The 9,633-nt window shown below is 35.6% G+C and overlaps 1 protein-coding gene across 1 annotated transcript in view; it reads left to right on the top strand.

The window, feature by feature from the left end:
- EPHA7 (EPH receptor A7) overlaps positions 1–9,633 on the top strand; it is a 209,628-nt gene that overhangs the window by 44,332 nt on the left and 155,663 nt on the right.

The following is a 9,633-nucleotide window of genomic DNA, read 5'->3' as shown; positions in this document are numbered from 1 at the left end:
GATGACACCACTGTTATGGCAGAAAGCGAAGAAGAACTAAAGAGCCTCTTGATGAAAGTGAAACAGGAGAGTGAAAAAGTTGACTTAAAGCTCAACATTCAGAAAATGAAGATCATGGCATCTGGTCCCATGACTTAAGTGCAAATAAATGGGGAAACCATGGAAACAGTGGATGGCTTTGTTTTTCTGGGCTCCAAAATCACTGCAGATGGTGATTACAGCCATGAAATTAAAAGACGCTTACTCCTTGGAAGGAAAGTTATGATTAACCTAGACAACATATTAAAAAGCAGAGACATTTGTCAACAAAGGTCTATCTAGTCAAGGCTATGGTTTTTCCAGTGGTTATGTATGAATGTGAGAGTTGGACTATAAAGAAAGCTGAGCGCTGAAGAATTGATGCTTTTGAACTATGGTGTTGGAGAAGACTCTTGAGAGTCCCCTTGGACTGCAAGGAGATCCAGCCAGTCCATCCTAAAGGAGAACAGTCCTGAGTGTTCATTGGAAGGACTGATGTTGAAGCTGAAACTCCAATACTTTGGGCACCTGATGTGAAGAGCTGACTCCTTTGAAAAGACCTTGATGGTGGGAAAGATTGAAGGCTGGAGGAGAAGGGGACAACAGAGGATGAGATAGTTGGCTGGCATCACTGACTCAATGGACATGCGTTTGGGTGGACTCTGGCAGGTCGTGATGGACAGGAAGGCCTGGCGTGCTGTGGTTCATGGGGTTGCGAAGAGTCGGACACGACTGAACGACTGAACTGAACTGAAATTTGGTTTAGCTATAGATGGTGTGTGAATTGATGGGAACTGCCTAAAAGCTTTAAAGCAGTGGGGAATAAAGGTCTCCCATAAAATGTTGGGCCAATCAGATTGAGCACTCTTAATGTGAGGCTCTTAAAATCAGAGAAAGACTTTGATTAAGTGCAATGGACAAAGAAGAAAGGATAGTTTCCAATACCCAGTTTTGCTAAAATCTCATCCTTGGTCAAGACTTAGCTAGTGAATAACAGCAACAACATCCTTGTTCAGGTCAGAAAACCTGGCAATATGGGCTTCTCCTTTAAAATGGATGTGGCTATAGATGGTCGCTGCATACAGTGTTAGCCATACCCCATACACATAACTTGAATAATCTAAGACCTTGTCAGAGATATTTGTAAAAATGATAGTAGTTGTAGCAAAAGGTGGGAAGACAAGTTAGATTTAATATAGCTGGCATAGTTTCTCAGGATGAATCATACAGGGGTAAGTAGCGTCTCAGTCTATCATCTCGATAGTGGTAAGGGCAAAAACCATATTCAAGTGAGCCAAGAAATGAATGGTCAAGTGAGAAAATGGTGCTTGTCATGAAGAAAAGAAAACTAAGACCAAGTAAACTTGTTAGCAGGATGGATAAAAGTTTATCTATTTAGTTATTTGGATGGTCCACATTAAAAGGGGTTCTTATTCTGTGTTGGAGAGTTAATGATGGTAGACAAAAGCTTTAAGGAGTTGGTATTTAAGACATTTTATTCAAAGTTTCCTAAAATTATTTGATAGAATGTGCAAAGTTGACTTTAAGATAAATCCTTTTTGTGTAGTAATAATTCATAGTAATATTTGGAGCAGCATTTCCAAATGCAGTGGAAGATTATCTATAGTCCTTGAAGGAGAAGGGCAGAGAACGAAGAAAGGAAGGAGATTCAAAGCTGAGATCAAAGTGGGGAATTTCCGAGTTTGTGACTGGGAAATGAAAAACATTTGATTGATGATGATAACTTAAGCATGACTGTGCTTGTTGACAGAAGGAGAGATTCTATAAGTTTATCCCTCCAAAAGCTGGAGCAGAATTGGAAAGAGAGGATCACAGGGTATAAGAATAAAAGGACAGAGGCTAGGGTGCGGTGTGGTGCGGTGGTGGTCGGGGTGGGGAAGGGATGCAGAACTCTGTCTTGGAATTTCAGAATGTAATAATCTTTTCTCCTGACTTATTAGCTCATTGGTTCTAATGACCTTTGATATAAAGTTTCTAAGCTTTTTAATTTGTGATTTAACTTGTGATTAATTTAATTGGTAATTAATTTACTAATGTTTGTTAACCAGTTGTTAGAATTACTAAATACATGTGTTAATATTCACAATACCAAAGGAAGCTGCTTTGTTTGCCCTATAAATCAAACTGAAAGGTCCTACCTTTTAAAGACATATTTTGCAATAAAAAGGATTTTCTAAAATAGAAATCTTTAGTTTGTTTCAGAGAAAGTAGGAAAACTTATGATCTTTTAAAGACATATTACATCTGATCTTTTTTTTTTTTTTTTTTTTTACATCTGATCTTACTAGTGTTCGCCACCACTTCTGTTTAGTTCTTGATTTGTGAAAAAGAAATGTATCACTTACCTATCTAATAACTTAATGTAATAATTTACTTTTATTGCTTATTTTCCTTTTCAATGAAAATTTATCACCTTAGAATTTTCTCAGTTTGTAATTGTGTTCAAGGACAGTTGTGCATGAAGCACTGTAAGGAGATGAATTTGTAAATAAAAAGTATGATCCTTTGAAATGAATATAGTCATGAGTAAAACACTAAATAATCCAGGAAAAAAAATGGCTATATTTTTTTTGCTGAAAAGGATTTCATTATATTTAAGAGAATACTCTGAAAAATGTTCAGGAGGCAATGCTTAATGTTAACTGAAACACATGAAAAGCAAATGGAAACAAGGCAGTCACCTTCTGCAGAGCTTTTAATAGTTACAGTGAAAAATTAAGGACCACCTGCCATGTTGAATTTTATAAGTATGAATGATGCAGCAGTATTTGCCAATACGTTCATGAATAAGTGAAAAAAGAGGGGTTTTATATAGTAACACAAACCTTCAAATGGAGTTAATAAAAGAGAGGGTTTTTCTTTACTGGGTGGAAAGTTATCTGCTATATAGAAAAAGGCCTACTGAATGAAACATTTGTCCTCAAATTCCTTTTAATCTGCTGTGAGGTTCTGCCTTTTACCTCACTTGGAATAATGTGCCAATTTTGTAAGGATAAAGAGAATTTTATCCTTTTTTCATTCCTTTAGCTTCTTGATGCAGCATTTCCTTGAATTTCACAGTACCTGCCTGTTTTTAGCAGCTCTAATTTCAGACTATCACTTTCCTGGGCTAAAGTGTAAAAACTGATATTCTCATCCCCTTGATGGAGAATATTCAAGAAATGCAATCCCAGTGAGAATGCTGCTTACTAATGGATATTTCTTTCTCCAGGCATCTTAAAAAATTCTGTTTCTGTTTCAACTCTTTAATACCCCCAGTTCTCTGCAGAGCTGGATTAAAATGTCTGGTATCCGTGGAAGAACGCTTTTGTAGTAGCAATTGCTTTTGTATTATATGTTGTAAGTGGTTATTGTTCACAGCTCACACCTTAATGGTTTGAGTTAAAGGTTTTTTTTGGCTCCTACCAAAATATTTGCTTTGTCCTGTGACAGTTTGGAACTGAAGTGCGAGGTATGCAAAGGTATAATAGGGTTTGATTAGTTTGGCATTGAAGCTTGACTTTTCAAAGTTAATTGGGTATTGTTCCTATAGATTGAAAAGATTTAAGTGGAAATAATTATAGATTTGTAAAATGTTATGGAGATTGAAATCTGTTTGGTAACTATGGCAAAGTATTCAGGTTCTTAGCACTAAAAAAGATACTTTACTGTGCAGGAATGTTAAACAGCAACAAAAGATTTTACAGTTTCCAATTCAATGTTAAGCAAGTTGTTACTGTGAAATATATTGATCCTAACTTACTTCTAAAAATATTGGTATAATTTCCAAACTTTCCAGATTTCTGAACCTTGATGTATGTCTAGGTTATTTAATTATTTTATTTGTATGTGAAAGTGAATTTTACTGAGGAGCTCATCACTGTAATTTTAGGAACTCTTAGAAAATCCATTTTCCTTTGTTGTTATCTCATTTTAGTGATTAAGGTGACACTCATTCTGTTGTTATTATTAATAGCTCCTTTTTCACTCTTGAAAAGGCCCTGGTTTGGAGGATAAGTTATATAGTCACCTTCCATATAAAGTTTTTAGCTTCATCCTTTTCATACATTTTATGTGTTTCTAAAATAATCACATTTAAAAATATATTTTTGTATGTTTTAGCTTTTAAAAACATAAAGTTCTTAGTGCCTACTATATCCAAAATAAAATTTATATATGTATAACTGGTAGTTATATCCACTAAGAAAAGTAATTATAATGCCCTAACATTAAGTTATTAAATTATGACTCAAGTCTTCATATTTCATGATATAAACTGACTAATTATAGTTTTTGGAGTCAAATTTAGAGCTGAAAATGTGGAGCATCTTATAGGATTACTTGTGAAAAGCAACTAAATGGAAAGAAAAATTGTTTTGGAGAAAGAGGCAGTTCAAGTTTTTTTTTTTTTTTTTTGCTTCTCTGCTATCAATGTGTGTTTTAAGTGAACTTGCATGAGGGTAAATTTGATTTTTGAAATTCATTAAATATTTATGTTCTGATCATGCTACCTAACCCATGTGAAACATAAGTTTACTCTAGATAATGATAATAGATCTCTTCTTCTCATATGATTCATATTAATATAAATGTTCATTTATGATTTTATTCATCTTGTTATACTCCATATAATAAGGGTTTTTGCTCTTATTTTCATTTATATGTATAATGGTTAATGAATATACATATACACAAATTAAATTATTAGAAAATACTTGGCAGTAATCATATGCCAGAATGAATAGTATATACAAAAGAGCACAGAAGTTTGACAGAAATCTAGATCCAGGAAAAACACTCTACTAGAAACAGAACTGGATTCAGAAACTGATGGCTGTGTTCTAAGCCCACTTTTACTCTTTGGTAATATCCCATGGACGGAGGAGCCTGGAAGGCTGCAGTCCATGGGGTCGCTGAGGGTCGAACATGACTGAGTGACTTCACTTTCACTTTCATGCATTGGAGAAGGAAATGGCAACCCACTCCAGTGTTCTTGCCTGGAGAATCCCAGGGACAGGGGAGCCTGGTGGGTTGCTGTCTATGGGGTTGCACAGAGTCGGACACGACTGAAGTGACTTAGCAGCAGCAGCAGCAGCAATATTATAAATTAGGATGTTCCTATGTTGCTTAATCTCTCTGAACTTTGCATCTCATGTCCTATGAAGGAGATTTGCTTGCCTACTTATATGATGTTGTGAGGAACCTCTTACTTATTCTAAATCAAACTGCATTTTAATTTCCAATATTTTAATATCAACTCTGCTGGCATGAGCTAGGTAATTGGAAAGTGTAAATGTAGAGACTGGGGAATATCTGGCGAAAAAAAAAAAATCTCCTGATTCTACCTCCCAAGTATCTACTGAATGTCCAAGTCTCTATAAGCAAACTCATGTATCCTCTTCCAGGCCATCTTCTTTCACCTATATTACTGTAGCAGCCGTTTCTCTGTTCTCTTTTTCTGTACCCTCTAAATCCATTGTAGCCAGGGTGATCTTTCTAAGTGCAGGCCTTAGCAGAACACTCTTCTTAAAATCCTTCAATGGCTTTCTATTCCTCTTAGAATAAAATAATAATAATTATTAACTCCTGCCCCTGCTTCTTTTTTCCAGTTTCATTACTTGCTTCCACTTCTATTCTACATTTCAGCCCTTTGACATTCTGTCCATCATCCTTTTCCTTTCTGCTCTTTCTTTCTTTTGAATAATTTCTTTCTACTCTTCTCTGAATATTTCTTCCTGATTCTGCAGGTTTCACTTATAACAGAAGAGCTGTCATTTATCTTTGTTCTTAACAGCAATACTCTTTCTGAACACATCATGCTTTATGATAATTGCTTGTTTAATTATTGGTCTGCTGGACGAGAGCTCTGTGAGGGGAGGGATTTGTCTGTCTTTCTTCCCACAATGCCTACAGTTCTTTACATTAAGTATATATAGAAAAGTGAAAATATTTGTTGAATGAATGAATAAGTGAATGGCTATTATAGGAAGATAGTGCAGTAAACAAGATGAACTGTGATAAACATTTGACACAGGCTTGCTGTGTTCAGAGTATCAAAAGAATATGGACAGGAATTAACTTGATATGAGAAGTAGTGGAAAGTAGAAACTGCCAAACTTCCTGCTGTTGATGGAATGACAAGTTCAGGGTTTGTTTTGTTCTGTTTTTCCCTTTTGAATTTTAGGTTTGGGTAGGCTTTATAAGTAAAGACACTATTATGTAGCTGGAAATTTGAAATAGGGGGCACCCTGTGAGCAGAGAGATAGTGGTAATAACAATAGTTCTGTCAACCTCAATCCATATGGCACTTTTTTTTGAGTTTTCTAACTTTTTTTATAGAAATTTCAAATGAGGTTAATTTCTAAGCAAATAATCTAGAACTTTAGCTGGAGAACTTTGAAGAAAAATTAAATTTATGAAACATAAACCAGATAAACCTAACTTTTGTAACACAATTATTTTCTTTTTGTATAAATATGAAAAACTCTACCCATGGTCCTTTTTTATTTTGCCTAGTTAGGACTAAGCTTCATTAATAAGGAGATGCCTAGGACTTAGAGTGAAACTGACAGATAGCTGTTTGTAGTAATGCAAGGTTTCTCAACAGCAACATTATTTTAGTTTCATGCCAGATAATCTTTTGTTTTGGAAAGCCCTGTAGGAGGTTTAGGAGCATCTCTGATGTCTGTTTACTATGTGCTGTAACAGCACCACCCCTTTATAGTTATCGTAATAAAAACATACCTGCACACATTGCATAATGTTCCCCAGGATCATAATCACCCCCACTTGAGAAATATTTCACTGGAGAATTAAAAATTATTTCCGTATGCCATAGATAGGAAAACCTTGTAATATATTGGAGTCTTGTAATTCCCTGGTAAATTATTTCTAGATCTTTATTTGGTGATTATTAGCAAAATGCAAAGGACCAAGGTCACTACTCCCAGATATTGCTAGTAATGTCGAGTGGTGAGGACTGTAGCTACTTATCTCAGAGAGCAAAGACACCAAAGGAGTAGAATAAGAATGGGAATGTAAGAAGGGGAAGGAAATTAATTTACATTTTGAGGATCTTCCTCGAAGGTGGAAGGAGAGAATGTATGTCTGCCTGAGTCTTTGACTTGGGGCCCATAGCAAGCATTGGGTTACAAGGCTGTATGTCACTTATGTAAGTAAGTCTTTGTTTATTCAAAGGCATGGGTATGGAAGACAGTGAATATTTATCTTATAACGGAAGGACATGATTTTTCCAAAAATCAGCCACATATGTTCCTATAGGTGGGAGGAGCATCTCCAGCCTTCTGTTCTCATACATCATTGATCAGTTGTGTTTTCTCAAAGATATCATGTCAGTTGTTTGGCTGCAGACTACCGATATTGTGTCATTATGTGAAAATGAAACCACAGTTTGTCACTTGATTACTTCATGACAGTAAAGCATGCTTCTGCACTGTGTGCTCTCTCTTTCTCTTTTCTCTTGTTATCTTCAGACTTGTTAATTAGGAGAAAGCTGCACCTCTTTCTGTCCAACTTGCCCTATATCCATAGATCGTGAATCTCTTATGATGAAAGTTCTATTAGGCATAGTGGCTAAGAAATAAAGCAACAGAAATTCTAAAATACTGTTCTTTTTTTTTTTAATGTTTGTTTGTTTTGTTTTGGAGTCATGAAGGAAGAAAATGCTAGCTTTCATTTTTCTTTGTTGTCTTTAAAAAACATTGGCAGGCTTGGAAGATGTGGATGGAAAGCTGTTTGATATCAAATTGTATATGGATGCTTACATCCCTGTTAAAGGTAGAAAATAAAAAGCTTAACCTGACCTGAAAAAATATGTTGTATGATTATAGAAATCTATTCTTTTTTCATTATTACCCCCCTTTTTTCTCAATGGATATTTCATCTACAATATCTTCCTATAAGGTATCAGAACGTTTCTTGACTTCAAATCTCAAGTTTTTATCAGACGGTCTTATGTTGTTTTATTTTATTACATGGAAGGTTATACAGATTGAAATGTGTGTTTGGTATATTTCCTTTCATTGTCAAATATATGGCAGAGTTCTGTCTCCACCTAAATAGCATATTAAACCAAGTAAGTTTATCCAGACCAAAAGAGCAGAAGGGGAAATACGTTAATTTTCAGATGAAGATTTTTTAAAGAATCTGATATACATGGTTTCTTTAGTTGTTGAAACTATTAAAGGAATTGCTAAGTTGAAACTTTTACACATTAAGCTATGGGATTTATAAAGTGATACATTTAAATAGATTGTTTGCAAAAATGTTGGAGAATATTCCAAAAGTTTTTGTATGTTTTAGTGGAAGCAAAATTATCTTAATTTAAAAAAGATAGTTGTCTTTACTGTGTTAGCATAATGATAATTAAATTAACTGATATTTGCAGAGTACCACCTATGTGTTAAATACTGTCATAAGTTCTTTAGTTTAACCAACACAGCAATCATATTAGGAAAATTTTTTTTTTTATTATTTCTAGGCACTTTGGTCTAGTGGTCTACTGATAGCTCTGGCATTTGAACCTAGGGTTTGAATTCAAGGTGTTTGGCTCCATAGCATGCATTTTTAAAGGCTATCTTCTACTGTTCTATAAACATTTCCTTAGCCATCAGTACATATCCACATATACAAATATTTTCTATTTTGGCAATAAAATTGCAGCCTATATAAATATACTTAAAACAGCAACATATCTTGGGTGGTAATAAAAACTTGCTTAGTATTTCATGACACTAGGAAAGAAAGCTTCAAAGGACCAAATTCCTGTGAAATATAAAGGAAATGAAGTTAACATTGTTACATTTACTTGGAAGAATTTGATAACCATCTTGTAAGATTGTGGTGACAGTATAATGTACCTAAAATGAATTAGATGTGTAGATAGATGAGAAAAATAGGTAAATGGACAGATAGGGATAGATATAAAGATGGAGATCTTGAATCTGTAAGTGCTTAATTACAGGAAGGGGAAAAGAGAAGAGGGACTTAGTTGCCTAAGTGTTAGTTGCTCGGTCGTGTCTGACTATTTGTGACCCCGTGGCCTGTAGCCCACCAGGCTCCTCTGCCCATGGGATTTCTCAAGCAAGAATACTGGAGTGTGTTGCCATTTTCTTCTCTAGCGGTTCTTCCCAACCCAGAGATTGAACTCGGGTCTCCAACATTGCAGGCAGATTCTTTACTGTCTGAGCCACCAGGGAAGCCCAGTAACCAGAGGTCAAATATGGTATCACTAAGCAGGTGTTCAAAAGCAGAGACATTACTTTGCCAACAAAGGTTTGTCTAGTCAAGGCTATAGTTTTTCCTGTGGTCATGTATGGATGTGAGAGTTGGACTGTGAAGAAGGCTGAGCGCCGAAGAATTGATGCTTTTGAACTGTGGTGTTGGAGACGACTCTTGAGAGTCTCTTGGACTGCAAGGAGATCCAACCAGTCCATTCTGAAGGACATCAGCCCTGGGATTTCTTTGGAAGGAATGATGCTAAAGCTGAAACTCCAGTACTTTGGCCACCTCATGCGAAGGGTTGACTCATTGGAAAAGACTGTGATGCTGGGAGGGATTGGGGGCAGGAGGAGAAGGGGACGACAGAGGATGAGA

Source organism: Bison bison, unplaced genomic scaffold (assembly GCF_000754665.1).
Source record: "Bison bison bison isolate TAMUID 2011002044 unplaced genomic scaffold, Bison_UMD1.0 scf7180017864035, whole genome shotgun sequence".
Taxonomy (NCBI): domain Eukaryota; kingdom Metazoa; phylum Chordata; class Mammalia; order Artiodactyla; family Bovidae; genus Bison; species Bison bison.
This window is presented reverse-complemented; position numbering and strand designations above follow the sequence as displayed.